The sequence below is a fragment of the Anopheles moucheti genome, unplaced genomic scaffold, assembly GCF_943734755.1.
Source record: "Anopheles moucheti unplaced genomic scaffold, idAnoMoucSN_F20_07 putative_Y_181, whole genome shotgun sequence".
Classification (NCBI taxonomy): Eukaryota; Metazoa; Arthropoda; class Insecta; order Diptera; family Culicidae; genus Anopheles; species Anopheles moucheti.
Window position 1 is genome coordinate 24,352 of NW_026453831.1, and position 15,095 is coordinate 39,446.

A 15,095-nucleotide genomic window follows, 5' to 3' on the forward strand; every position below is an offset into this window, starting at 1 on the left:
GAGAATTCTGTATATACACAGACCACAAGCCTCTTACCACAGCTTTCCAACAGCGTCCAGAAAAAGCAACTCCAACACAGCAACGCAGACTTAGCTACATTAGCGAATTCACCACCGATATTCGACATGTAGCGGGCGAGGCGAATAAAGTGGCCGACATGCTTAGTCGTATCAACACCATCACCAATATCGAAACGATCGACTACAACCGCATGGCTGAGTTACAGAAATCTGATTCCGATCTTAAAGATTTTTTAAAAAATCCACCTACGAACACCTCGGTCCTTCTTAAACGCCTGAAATCACCGTTGGCAAATACGCCTATCTACTGCGACGTCTCCACAGAAGCCATCCGTCCTTTCGTGCCAAACGAGTTCAGAAAACAAATCATCGGAAAATTGCATAGCGCTTCACACCCGGGCATCCGCGCAACCACTCGTCTAGTTTCCGACCGTTTCATCTGGCCTTCTCTTCGTCGCGATTGCAAATCAGTAGTTACTAATTGCATACCATGCCAAAAGTCAAAAACACAACGCCACAACAGAACGCCGATATCGCAAATCAGAACACCTGATAGTCGATTTGCACACATACACATAGATATCATAGGACCATTACCACCAGCGGATGGTAACGCATATTGCCTTACGATCATCGATAAGTTTACCAGATGGCCTGAGGTTTATCCCTTACCGAACATGACTGCACACACCGTGGCACGCGCATTCATCAACGGCTGGATAGCGCGCTTTGGTGTACCAACGAACATTACCACCGATTGTGGCAGACAGTTCGAGTCAGAGCTGTTTCGCGCACTTACAAGCGTGCTTGGCATAACACACTTACGCACAACTCCGTACCATCCACAAGCCAATGGACAAATCGAGCGCGTACATCGTCAGCTTAAAGCAGCAATAATGTGCCACCAGAACTCCAAGTGGACAGAAGTTTTGCCTTTCGTCCTCTTAGGTATGCGGTCTTCTTTGAAAGAAGACGTCCAGGCCACAGCTGCTGAACTCATTTACGGCGTACCACTCCGACTACCTGGTGAATTCTTCGTGCAGACCGAAGATGGAAAAGCTACACCAGAATTCGCAACCCAGCTGAAACGAATGATGTCAACAGTGATACCGAAACCAACCAGCAACCACAACACTCGTGAATCTCCATTCACGCAAAAGGAACTGCATTCATGTACGCACGTTTTCGTTAGAGTTGGAGCCATCAAGCCACCTCTCACGCAACCGTATGATGGGCCATACCGAGTAGTCCGTCGGAAGAAAAAAGTTTTCATCGTAGAAGTTAAAGGCAAGAACATCCCAATTTCGGTCGATCGTCTTAAAGCAGCATTTACCCAAGAAGACACTACCACAAATCAAACACCCGAATCAACCGTTACCGATCCTCCATATAAAACGCGATCAGGACGTAGAGTTATAATTCCTAATCGGTATTAAAATCTAAGGGGGAAGTACTGTGGCGAAGACGTGTAAACTCTTCTTCATACGTCTTACGCACACACACATCGTACGCACGCACCGCGCGTGTTACAACAGCACTAACAGTTGTAAGAACTAACTACCACTAACGATTAATCGTAACGTAATAAAATAAGTCAGTATGCAAGTGACCATTGAGTGAACAACAGCTATCCTTCGACTCTGATATTCCAATACCGAAAATAGACAAAATAGTACCCCATAGAACTTTGTACTTTGCTATGAAGTTCCACCAGGAATGAGTTTTCATGCAAAAACTGTCTATTTCAACTAAATTGATCCATCCAAAACGAACTTTGTACTTTGCTATGAAGTTCCACCAGGAATGAGTTTTCATGCAAAAACTGTCTATTTCAACTTAATTCGTCCATCCGATTCGAACTTTGTACTTTGCTATGAAGTTCCACCAGGAATGAGTTTTCATGCAAAAACTGTCTATTTCAACTAACTTTGTCCATCCAAAACGAACTTTGTACTTTGCTATGAAGTTCCACCAGGAATGAGTTTTCATGCAAAAACTGTCTATTTCAACTAACTTTGTCCATCCAAAACGAACTTTGTACTTTGCTATGAAGTTCCACCAGGAATGGGTTTTCATGCAAAAACTGTCTATTTCAACTAACTTTGTCCATCCAAAACGAACTTTGTACTTTGCTATGAAGTTCCACCAGGAATAAGTTTTTATGCAAAAACTGTTTATTTCAACTAACTTTGTTCATCCAAAACGAACTTTGTACTTTGCTATGTAGTTCTACCAGGAATGTGTTACCATGCAAGAACTGTCTATTTCAACTAACTTTGTCCATCCAAAACGAACTTTGTACTTTGCTATGAAGTTCCACCAGGAATGAGTTTTCATGCAAAAACTGTCTATTTCAACTAAATTGATCCATCCAAAACGAACTTTGTACTTTGCTATGTAGTTCTACCAGGAATGTGTTACCATGCAAGAACTGTCTATTTCAACTGAATTGATCCATCCAAAACGAACTTTGTACTTTGCTATGAAGTTCCACCAGGAATGAGTTTTCATGCAAAAACTGTCTATTTCAACTTAATTCGTCCATCCAAAACGAACTTTGTACTTTGCTATGAAGTTCCACCAGGAATGAGTTTTCATGCAAAAACTGTCTATTTCAACTTAATTCGTCCATCCGATTCGAACTTTGTACTTTGCTATGAAGTTCCACCAGGAATGAGTTTTCATGCAAAAACTGTCTATTTCAACTAACTTTGTCCATCCAAAACGAACTTTGTACTTTGCTATGAAGTTCCACCAGGAATGAGTTTTCATGCAAAAACTGTCTATTTCAACTAACTTTGTCCATCCAAAACGAACTTTGTACTTTGCTATGAAGTTCCACCAGGAATGAGTTTTCATGCAAAAACTGTCTATTTCAACTAAATTGATCCATCCAAAACGAACTTTGTACTTTGCTATGAAGTTCCACCAGGAATGAGTTTTTATGCAAAAACTGTGTTGAGAATGCCGCAAAAGTCCAAAATTAATTCTGTACGATATCTTAGTTTACAGAAGAATCACAAAATTAGTCCTTTATTTCGGCAAACAGTCGCGGTTAAAAGAGACCGAGGGCGCGTCCTTCGGCTCTATTTATCCCTTTTTTCCCAGGGCGCCATCGCAACCGCCGCTATAATAATGGTGGGCACTGTCCCACCGTTGTTTCTGCTCTCGAAGCTCTACAACAGCAGACGGCTGTTGTAGGGCGTAAGCGTTATCAAAACAAACGCATTTACAACAATCTCCCCACCAGTGTAGCGCCCCTGGGCGTTACACTCTTCTAACGTTTGTTTGTTTATCTTATGCATCCTAATCTGTCACGAAACCACGCGGTTTCCCTATCTCGCGCGCGCCTCATTCGTTCGTTTCGCGTTTCCCGACATCCAGAACCGCTATCTTAGCTGCCGGTCTTTCTAGTATCCCGCATGTCGTTTGCACCGTTGCCCTTCTAACCTGACCGTCTTTAGCACGGGTCACTTCTAGAACGCGTCCCATTGGCCAGGTATTCCTCGGTAAATTCCCGTCCGCGATTACCACTACGTCTCCCACCTGGATCGGCGGCACCGGGTGGAACCATTTCGTCCTGCGGGTGAGTGTTGGTAGATAGTCTGCAATCCACCGCTTCCAGAATATATCCGCGTTGGTTTGCAGGGCACCCCATAACGACCGTATTGAAGTCGGTGAATCATCGAAAAAAGCGGCTGCTTTACTCCCATCGGCACTACCGAGCAATAAGTGGTTCGGCGTTATCGGACAGTCCAGCTCATCGTCGATCGGTAAGTATGTAAGTGGTCTGGAGTTGACCATCATCTCAACTTCTGTTAGCGTGGACAGTAACAGTTCATCCGTGGGCAATCGTGGTAAATCGAAGCTACACAGTATCTTCTTTACCGACTGGACTAGACGCTCCCAACTACCACCGAAATGAGGTGCTGCCGGCGGGTTGAAGCTTCACTTCAACTCAGGACTATTGAACCTCGACTTAAGCGTGCTTTCATCTACTTCCTTCAAGGCGTCTTTGAGCTCTCTCGCCGCCCCGACGAAGTTGGTACCCCGATCGCTTATTATCTCCCTCGGCGAGCCTCTTCTTGCGATGAACCGGCGGATAGCTAAAATACAGGAAGCAGTTGTTAGTGCATGAGCTACTTCGAGGTGAACCGCCCTTGTAGTAAGACAGGTGAACAGCGCTCCCCAGCGCTTCTCCGAGTGACGTCCCACGACCACGAGTATCGGTCCAAAATAATCTAGACCGGTATACGTGAAGGCCCGTTGATACACTGCTACCCTCTGCCGAGGAATGTCCCCCATCAGGGGTGGATTTGGCACGGCGTTCCATATTTTACACTGCTGACAGTCTCGTCGTACCCGGTTAAACTCCACTAGCAGTTTCGGTATATAGTACCGCATCCGGAGTTGAGCCACCACTGTTCTGTGGCTCTGATGACAAAAGCGCTCGTGGAAGTCTCTGATGATCAGATCTGTGACGGGGTGTCTTCTTGGTAAGATAACTGGCTTTGCAAACGAAGCCCCTAACAACGCACAATTTGTCAGTCGTCCCCTCATACGTAGTACACCGTTTTCATCAATTTCAGGCAAAAGCTTGTAGAGCACACTGTTCCGGTTAATCGCCTGTTTCCAAGGATGTTTCTTCCGCGCATCGCTGCGCAGGCATTTAATATCGGCAGCAAACCCTTCCGACTGCACCAACGTGTAGAGTGTCCGTTCCGCAGCTAGCAGTTCATCCTGTGTCAGTGGCCCTGTTACCTTCTTCACTTGCCTAATCCGTCGCCGAGTGTTCCCGATATACCGAAGAACATAACCGACCGCTCTCAATAGTTTCTTCCAGCGTGAGAAACGAGTGAAGTCGACTACAGCATCAACCACGGTATGGTGTAACACGCTCTTGCGTATCTCTTCTGCTGTCTCACCCGGATCATTTCTATTGATTGGCCACTTTTCTTCAGATTCCCACAGGAACCCTGGCCCTCGGAACCATCTGCTGGATGAGGTTAAGTCCGGAACTCCCTGCCACTTCGTCCCGTCATCCGCTACGTTGACCTTAGTGGAAAGCCACCGCCACTCGTTAATCTCTGTCGTCTCGACCAGCTCACTCACCCGAAAGGCGACAAACGTGCTGTATCGCCTATGGTCCGATCGTATCCAGCTCACAACGTTCCGCGAGTCCGTCCAGAACACCCTCCTGGTAACCTTCAACCGATGCGTCTTGATGATGTGCTCCGCGAATCGTGCTCCTATCACCGCCGCTTGAAGCTCCAACGTTGGTATGGATAAAAGTTTCAGCGGTGCGACTCGTGTTTTGGACCCAATTAAAGCACACTCTACTATCCCGTCTTCCTCGAAACGCAGGTAAGCCACAGCAGCCATTCCACTTTCGCTAGCGTCGGTGAAAACGTGCAGTTGTACGTTCGGTGCCTTCGATGACGTTGTGGTTCGGTAACACCTCCTGATGGTTACCTTCTCCAGTTCTGGTAGTAGCCCGATCCATCTCAACCACTTCCTTGCAGCTTCACCTTCAATTGGTTTGTCCCAGTGAATACCGGATCTCCATAGATCCTGTAAGAGAACTTTGAGGAACATTAGGAAATGGCCAATAAGTCCTAAAGGATCGTAAATCATCATTAGTGTGCTCAATACTTCACGCCTTGCGGGTAATCTGCCACCTTTTAGTAGCTTCACATCGATACGCGGATTTATTCGAAAGGTGAAGGTGTCGTCAGCTGTATTCCACCACATACCAAGTACCTTTTCGGTGCTTTGATTTGAACACATGTCCATCGACGTATCGTTGTTAGCTCCGCTCCGTAACCTATGTGAGACGGCCTTCTCGTTCGACAACCAATTTCTTATCTCGAAACCGCCCTTCGAATGCACGAACCTTACGTTCTCCGCCAAAGTGACTGCCTCGTCAACGGTCTCGACGCTGGCCAGCATGTCGTCCACGTAATGCTCGTATTTTATACACTGCACTGCTCGTGGGAAACGATCCACGAACCTCTCCGCGTTGAGGTTTTTTACGAAATGAGCACTAGCGGGTGAGCAAGCCGCCCCGAACGTCATTACGGAGACGGCATAGACGCTGGGCTCTCCGCTTGACCTTCTACCATCGTCCCACAGAACCATCTGACTCCGTTGGTCGGCGGGATTCATGCGCACCTGGAAGAACATTTCGCGGATGTCTCCCGTTACAGCGACTCGATACTCCCGGAACTTGTATAGCACTTGAACCAACCCCACCAGTTGGTCTGGACCTGCGAGCAAAAACGTGTTAAGGCTAACTCCGTGTTCCTGCGCAGCTGCATCGAACACCATACGTAGCTTGCCGGGCTTGTTCGGATTGAGAACCGGAAAGATCGGGAGATACCAATCCCTCTCCGTTTGCTCCGCGATTTCCTCCGCCGACATACGCCGAATGTATCCCTTGTCAACGTATTCACGCATCTTATCGTTTACCGCCTTCGTAAATTTCGGTTCTTTTTCACATTTCCTTTTCAGACACACATAACGTTTGAGAGCCATTTCGCGATTGCATGGTAGGCGCACGTCGTCATACTTCCACAATAGGGACGTCTGATACCGGTCACCTATCAATTTAGTTCCGGTATTCAGCATCTCAACCGCGCGTTCTTCTTCCTTCGGTATCAGTTTGCGGGAAGCGCTGACTCCAATGGAATCCAGAGAGAAGTACGCTTTTAATGCCATGTCCAGCTTCTGACTATTTTCCTCGTTACAGGTACACAAATGAAAATTGTTATATGCGGTGCTACTTACGGGACCGGATGCGCTGCACGGACCGAACATCGTCCACCCGAGCCTTGTCTTTGCGGCGATTGGTTCGTTAAAACCACCTTCAACACAGCGTAGGTAAATATTGTTCACGCCTATCAGGATGCGCGGTACCACATTCGTGTATGAAGAGATTGGGATTCCTTTTAGGTACGAATGCAGCTTCACCATCTTCTCGATCGACAGAATCTGTGCTGGCAACGAGAGATCTCGCAAGGTGTGTACCTGTCGTAGGTCGTATACCACCGCTCCTTGATGCCTCCCCGAGATCCGCAGCCCAACCTCTAACGAATCGGCCTCGTTCCGCACAGTGTCGTCCGTCCACTTCAAGCACAAGGGGTTCAAAGTACCCTCTATACCCAGTTCTTCGATCAGCCCGCGATCCACGAATGTAGCTGAGGAACCCTCATCTATAAACGCATAGGTGTTTATATTCGCCTTCTCACCATACACTACAACGGGAACATATCGGAAAAGAGCGTTAGTGTTGTTGCCGAGATGTGAGTTAAGTGAGTGAGTGATTAGTGTGTTCCTGTGCGATCCTGGTTGTTCTGTGCTGTGTAACAGTTGGTGGTGCATTTCCTGGCACCCGTTAGTACCACAGCGCGTCCTGACGAAACATATGCCCCTATGCGTTCCTAGGCACGAAGAGCATAATTTACGCCTCTGAATGTGTGTGCGTCTCTCCCGCACCGTCAATTCAAGAAAACGTGCGCAATCGGCTAGCGTACGGCAGGAATCGTGGCACAGGACACAAAACGTTCTTCGCACTGCACTATGGACGTTTACGTGTGCGGGTGCTTTTCTTACCGGTAGTGATCGTGTCGTTTCGGGTCGTATCGTTCGTTCGAGAGTCTTTGCCGCGGCGCCCGCGGCCGTAGCGATTTCGGAAAACCATTTATCAAATTCACCTATGGTTTCCCGCGACAGCTTAACTTTGTACCTGGCCCACTCTAGACCTCGTTCGGCGGGAAGCTTTGCTACTAGCTCCCGTAGCAACGTAACGTTGCAATCGTAATCGCGTAACCCGGAAGCCTCTATTGTGGCACACATCTTCCGCACCATTTTTCCAAACACCGCTAGCGACTCTAAGCGTTCGGCCCTAACAGGGGGTAACCTCCTCACTTTCTCGATTAGACTGTCCACTATAAGGTCGAGACGGCCATATTCCGTGCGTAAAATATTTATCACGTTCGCTAGACCGTTCGGTAGCAATAACAGGTGATCCACCGAATCTAACGCTGGTCCTCGTAGTGCCCGCTGAAGCCGAATTAGGTTTTCATCGTCACTAAACCCACAGAGCGTTGTCGATCGTTCGTACGTCGCGATGAAAAGTGGCCATTGTTCGACCGTCCCGGAAAATATCGGGAGCTCTTTTGGGATCGCCTTGCGTGCAGCCTCTTGGCTCGGTGTCAGGAGTGATACGCGAACTGCAGGGCCCTTTTCCTCCGTTACATTCGGCTTATTTTGAATTGGCGTTGCTGCTGCCATTTTCCCAAGCTTGTATGGCCGTCCAAGCTTGGTCTCGCGGTGCGTCTTGATGGAATCCTCCACCGCACGTCTCCACTCCGCATACTCGCGTTCCTGAGCCGCCGCTTGATCCGCTGCCCAAGTGCGATCGTACTCTGGGGGGCAACGGGTTGTTGCTGGGGTCAAGGGTTGACGACCTTGCACATCGTCCGCCAGCTCGCCGTCGTATCGAAACGATATGGGAACCATACGTGCCGCCCAGGCACCCGCGGTTGCACTTGGGGCAAGGGTAGATGACCTGGACCACCATTTCGATGATCGTCGCCATGGTGACGACCCGACGGCGTCACTCCGATACAGTCCGTATCCCGTACCCAGGCTTCCATTTTCCCCACGTAAGCACTCACCTGGCTGCTTCGGTCGGAGATTTCTTCCTCGAGCTCGATTTCCTGCATTTGGAAAGCAAGCTCCCTTCGAGCTTTCGCGAACTCAAACTCCTTTCGAGCCGTTTCAAGCTCAAATTCCTTTCGCTCTATTTCAAGGCGCTTCCGCCTTGCCTCCAAGCTCCGATGTTGCCTCGCTGGTGCCGCGTCCTCGTCCTTCGATGGCTTTTCCACGGCGCTTAGGCGCCTTCCAGGGGAAACAGCCGATGTGCTTGCTAGCTGCTCTTGCAGCTCCGCCGCAACCTCTTCGCAGCTTTCGTCCAACGACGCTCTTTCCATTCTGCAACAAAACTATGCTTTCACTCGCGAAAAAAAACACAACTCCCGATGGCAAGATTTACGTGCCTACTTTCGCGCGGTATCGTCCGTTCGTATTACGCGTACTACTTCGCAGTGAAGATTTAAATACGATTAAATATCGCGAACGAGTGAGTGAAACGATACTAATTTTGTGAAGTGTTGAGAATGCCGCGAAAGTCCAAAATTAATTCTGTACGATATCTTAGTTTACAGAAGAATCACAAAATTAGTCCTTTATTTCGGCAAACAGTCGCGGTTAAAAGAGACCGAGGGCGCGTCCTTCGGCTCTATTTATCCCTTTTTTCCCAGGGCGCCATCGCAACCGCCGCTATAATAATGGTGGGCACTGTCCCACCGTTGTTTCTGCTCTCGAAGCTCTACAACAGCAGACGGCTGTTGTAGGGCGTAAGCGTTATCAAAACAAACGCATTTACAACAAACTGTCTATTTCAACTAACTTTGTCCATCCAAAACGAACTTTGTACTTTGCTATGAAGTTCCACCAGGAATGAGTTTTCATGCAAAAACTGTCTATTTCAACTAACTTTGTCCATCCAAAACGAACTTTGTACTTTGCTATGAAGTTCCACCAGCAATGAGTTTTCATTCAAAAACTGTCTATTTCAACTAACTTTGTCCATCCAAAACGAACTTTGTACTTTGCTATGAAGTTCCACCAGGAATGAGTTTTCATGCAAAAACTGTCTATTTCAACTAACTTTGTCCATCCAAAACGAACTTTGTACTTTGCTATGAAGTTCCACCAGGAATGAGTTTTCATGCAAAAACTGTCTATTTCAACTAACTTTGTCCATCCAAAACGAACTTTGTACTTTGCTATGAAGTTCCACCAGGAATGAGTTTTCATGCAAAAACTGTCTATTTCAACTAACTTTGTCCATCCAAAACGAACTTTGTACTTTGCTATGAAGTTCCACCAGGAATGAGTTTTCATGCAAAAACTGTCTATTTCAACTAACTTTGTCCATCCAAAACGAACTTTGTACTTTGCTATGAAGTTCCACCAGGAATGAGTTTTCATTCAAAAACTGTCTATTTCAACTAACTTTGTCCATCCAAAACGAACTTTGTACTTTGCTATGAAGTTCCACCAGGAATGAGTTTTCATGCAAAAACTGTCTATTTCAACTAACTTTGTCCATCCAAAACGAACTTTGTACTTTGCTATGAAGTTCCACCAGGAATGAGTTTTCATGCAAAAACTGTCTATTTCAACTAACTTTGTCCATCCAAAACGAACTTTGTACTTTGCTATGAAGTTCCACCAGGAATGAGTTTTCATGCAAAAACTGTCTATTTCAACTAACTTTGTCCATCCAAAACGAACTTTGTACTTTGCTATGAAGTTCCACCAGGAATGAGTTTTCATGCAAAAACTGTCTATTTCAACTAACTTTGTCCATCCAAAACGAACTTTGTACTTTGCTATGAAGTTCCACCAGGAATGAGTTTTCATGCAAAAACTGTCTATTTCAACTAACTTTGTCCATCCAAAACGAACTTTGTACTTTGCTATGAAGTTCCACCAGGAATGAGTTTTCATGCAAAAACTGTCTATTTCAACTAACTTTGTCCATCCAAAACGAACTTTGTACTTTGCTATGAAGTTCCACCAGGAATGAGTTTTCATGCAAAAACTGTCTATTTCAACTAACTTTGTCCATCCAAAACGAACTTTGTACTTTGCTATGAAGTTCCACCAGGAATGAGTTTTCATGCAAAAACTGTCTATTTCAACTAAATTGATCCATCCAAAACGAACTTTGTACTTTGCTATGAAGTTCCACCAGGAATGAGTTTTCATTCAAGAACTGTCTATTTCAACTAACTTTGTCCATCCAAAACGAACTTTGAACTTTGCTATGAAGTTCCACCAGGAATGAGTTTTCATGCAAAAACTGTCTATTTCAACTAACTTTGTCCATCCAAAACGAACTTTGTACTTTGCTATGAAGTTCCACCAGGAATGAGTTTTCATGCAAAAACTGTCTATTTCAACTAACTTTGTCCATCCAAAACGAACTTTGTACTTTGGTATGAAGTTCCACCAGGAATGAGTTTTCATGCAAAAACTGTCTATTTCAACTAACTTTGTCCATCCAAAACGAACTTTGTACTTTGCTATGAAGTTCCACCAGGAATGAGTTTTCATGCAAAAACTGTCTATTTCAACTGAATTGATCCATCCAAAACGAACTTTGTACTTTGCTATGAAGTTCCACCAGGAATGAGTTTTCATGCAAAAACTGTCTATTTCAACTAACTTTGTCCATCCAAAACGAACTTTGTACTTTGCTATGAAGTTCCACCAGGAATGAGTTTTCATGCAAAAACTGTCTATTTCAACTAACTTTGTCCATCCAAAACGAACTTTGTACTTTGCTATGAAGTTCCACCAGGAATGAGTTTTTATGCAAAAACTGTCTATTTCAACTAACTTTGTCCATCCAAAACGAACTTTGTACTTTGCTATGAAGTTCCACCAGGAATGAGTTTTCATGCAAAAACTGTCCATTTCAACTAACTTTGTCCATCCAAAACGAACTTTGTACTTTGCGATGAAGTTCCACCAGGAATGAGTTTTCATGCAAAAACTGTCTATTTCAACTAAATTGATCCATCCAAAACGAACTTTGTACTTTGCTATGAAGTTCCACCAGGAATGAGTTTTCATTCAAGAACTGTCTATTTCAACTAACTTTGTCCATCCAAAACGAACTTTGAACTTTGCTATGAAGTTCCACCAGGAATGAGTTTTCATGCAAAAACTGTCTATTTCAACTAACTTTGTCCATCCAAAACGAACTTTGTACTTTGCTATGAAGTTCCACCAGGAATGAGTTTTTATGCAAAAACTGTCTATTTCAACTAACTTTGTCCATCCAAAACGAACTTTGTACTTTGCTATGAAGTTCCACCAGGAATGAGTTTTCATGCAAAAACTGTCTATTTCAACTAACTTTGTCCATCCAAAACGAACTTTGTACTTTGCGATGAAGTTCCACCAGGAATGAGTTTTCATGCAAAAACTGTCTATTTCAACTAAATTGATCCATCCAAAACGAACTTTGTACTTTGCTATGAAGTTCCACCAGGAATGAGTTTTCATTCAAAAACTGTCTATTTCAACTAACTTTGTCCATCCAAAACGAACTTTGTACTTTGCTATGAAGTTCCACCAGGAATGAGTTTTTATGCAAAAACTGTCTATTTCAACTAACTTTGTCCATCCAAAACGAACTTTGTACTTTGCTATGAAGTTCCACCAGGAATGAGTTTTCATGCAAAAACTGTCTATTTCAACTAACTTTGTCCATCCAAAACGAACTTTGTACTTTGCTATGAAGTTCCACCAGGAATGAGTTTTTATGCAAAAACTGTCTATTTCAACTAACTTTGTCCATCCAAAACGAACTTTGTACTTTGCTATGAAGTTCCACCAGGAATGAGTTTTCATTCAAAAACTGTCTATTTCAACTAACTTTGTCCATCCAAAACGAACTTTGTACTTTGCTATGAAGTTCCACCAGGAATGAGTTTTCATGCAAAAACTGTCTATTTCAACTAACTTTGTCCATCCAAAACGAACTTTGTACTTTGCTATGAAGTTCCACCAGGAATGAGTTTTCATGCAAAAACTGTCTATTTCAACTAACTTTGTCCATCCAAAACGAACTTTGTACTTTGCTATGAAGTTCCACCAGGAATGAGTTTTTATGCAAAAACTGTCTATTTCAACTAACTTTGTCCATCCAAAACGAACTTTGTACTTTGCTATGAAGTTCCACCAGGAATGAGTTTTCATGCAAAAACTGTCTATTTCAACTAACTTTGTCCATCCAAAACGAACTTTGTACTTTGCTATGAAGTTCCACCAGGAATGAGTTTTCATGCAAAAACTGTCTATTTCAACTAACTTTGTCCATCCAAAACGAACTTTGTACTTTGCTATGAAGTTCCACCAGGAATGAGTTTTCATGCAAAAACTGTCTATTTCAACTGAATTGATCCATCCAAAACGAACTTTGTACTTTGCTATGAAGTTCCACCAGGAATGAGTTTTCATGCAAAAACTGTCTATTTCAACTAACTTTGTCCATCCAAAACGAACTTTGTACTTTGCGATGAAGTTCCACCAGGAATGAGTTTTCATGCAAAAACTGTCTATTTCAACTAACTTTGTCCATCCAAAACGAACTTTGTACTTTGCTATGAAGTTCCACCAGGAATGAGTTTTCATGCAAAAACTGTCTATTTCAACTAACTTTGTCCATCCAAAACGAACTTTGTACTTTGCTATGAAGTTCCATCAGGAATGAGTTTTCATGCAAAAACTGTCTATTTCAACTAACTTTGTCCATCCAAAACGAACTTTGTACTTTGCTATGAAGTTCCACCAGGAATGAGTTTTTATGCAAAAACTGTCTATTTCAACTTAATTCGTCCATTCAAAACGAACTTTGTACTTTGCTATGAAGTTCCACCAGGAATGAGTTTTCATGCAAAAACTGTCTATTTCAACTAACTTTGTCCATCCAAAACGAACTTTGTACTTTGCTATGAAGTTCCACCAGGAATGAGTTTTTATGCAAAAACTGTCTATTTCAACTTAATTCGTCCATCCAAAACGAACTTTGTACTTTGCTATGAAGTTCCACCAGGAATGAGTTTTCATGCAAAAACTGTCTATTTCAACTAAATTGATCCATCCAAAACGAACTTTGTACTTTGCTATGAAGTTCCACCAGGAATGAGTTTTCATGCAAAAACTGTCTATTTCAACTAACTTTGTCCATCCAAAACGAACTTTGTACTTTGCTATGAAGTTCCACCAGGAATGAATTTTCATGCAAAAACTGTCTATTTCAACTAACTTTGTCCATCCAAAACGAACTTTGTACTTTGCTATGAAGTTCCACCAGGAATGAGTTTTTTATGCAAAAACTGTCTATTTCAACTTAATTCGTTCATCCAAAACGAACTTTGTACTTTGCTATGAAGTTCCACCAGGAATGAGTTTTCATGCAAAAACTGTCTATTTCAACTAACTTTGTCCATCCAAAACGAACTTTGTACTTTGCTATGAAGTTCCACCAGGAATGAGTTTTCATGCAAAAACTGTCTATTTCAACTAACTTTGTCCATCCAAAACGAACTTTGTACTTTGCTATGAAGTTCCACCAGGAATGAGTTTTCATGCAAAAACTGTCTATTTCAACTAAATTGATCCATCCAAAACGAACTTTGTACTTTGCTATGAAGTTCCACCAGGAATGAGTTTTCATGCAAAAACTGTCTATTTCAACTAAATTGATCCATCCAAAACGAACTTTGTACTTTGCTATGAAGTTCCACCAGGAATGAGTTTTCATGCAAAAACTGTCTATTTCAACTAACTTTGTCCATCCAAAACGAACTTTGTACTTTGCTATGAAGTTCCACCAGAAATGAGTTTTCATGCAAAAATTATCTATTTCAACTAAATTTGTCCATCCAAAACGAACTTTGTACTTTGCTATGAAGTTCCACCAGGAATGAGTTTTCATGCAAAAACTGTCTATTTCAACTAAATTGATCCATCCAAAACGAACTTTGTACTTTGCTATGAAGTTCCACCAGGAATGAGTTTTCATGCAAAAACTGTCTATTTCAACTAAATTGATCCATCCAAAACGAACTTTGTACTTTGCTATGAAGTTCCACCAGGAATGAGTTTTCATGCAAAAACTGTCTATTTCAACTAACTTTGTCCATCCAAAACGAACTTTGTACTTTGCTATGAAGTTCCACCAGGAATGAATTTTCATGCAAAAACTGTCTATTTCAACTAACTTTGTCCATCCAAAACGAACTTTGTACTTTGCTATGAAGTTCCACCAGGAATGAGTTTTCATGCAAAAACTGTCTATTTCAACTAAATTGATCCATCCAAAACGAACTTTGTACTTTGCTATGAAGTTCCATCAGGAATGAGTTTTCATGCAAAAACTGTCTATTTCAACTAACTTTGTCCATCCAAAACGAACTTTGTACTTTGCT

General features: G+C 43.3%; 1 long non-coding RNA gene across 1 annotated transcript; it reads left to right on the forward strand.

Annotated features, from left to right (window-relative positions):
• Positions 1 to 3,202: 3,202 nt before the first annotated feature.
• LOC128309313 (uncharacterized) lies at positions 3,203 to 4,841 on the forward strand. The gene is made up of 3 exons (XR_008288854.1): positions 3,203 to 3,794; positions 4,031 to 4,517; positions 4,611 to 4,841. It is a non-coding gene; the product is annotated as an uncharacterized LOC128309313 (long non-coding RNA).
• The last annotated feature ends 10,254 nt before the right edge of the window (positions 4,842 to 15,095 follow it).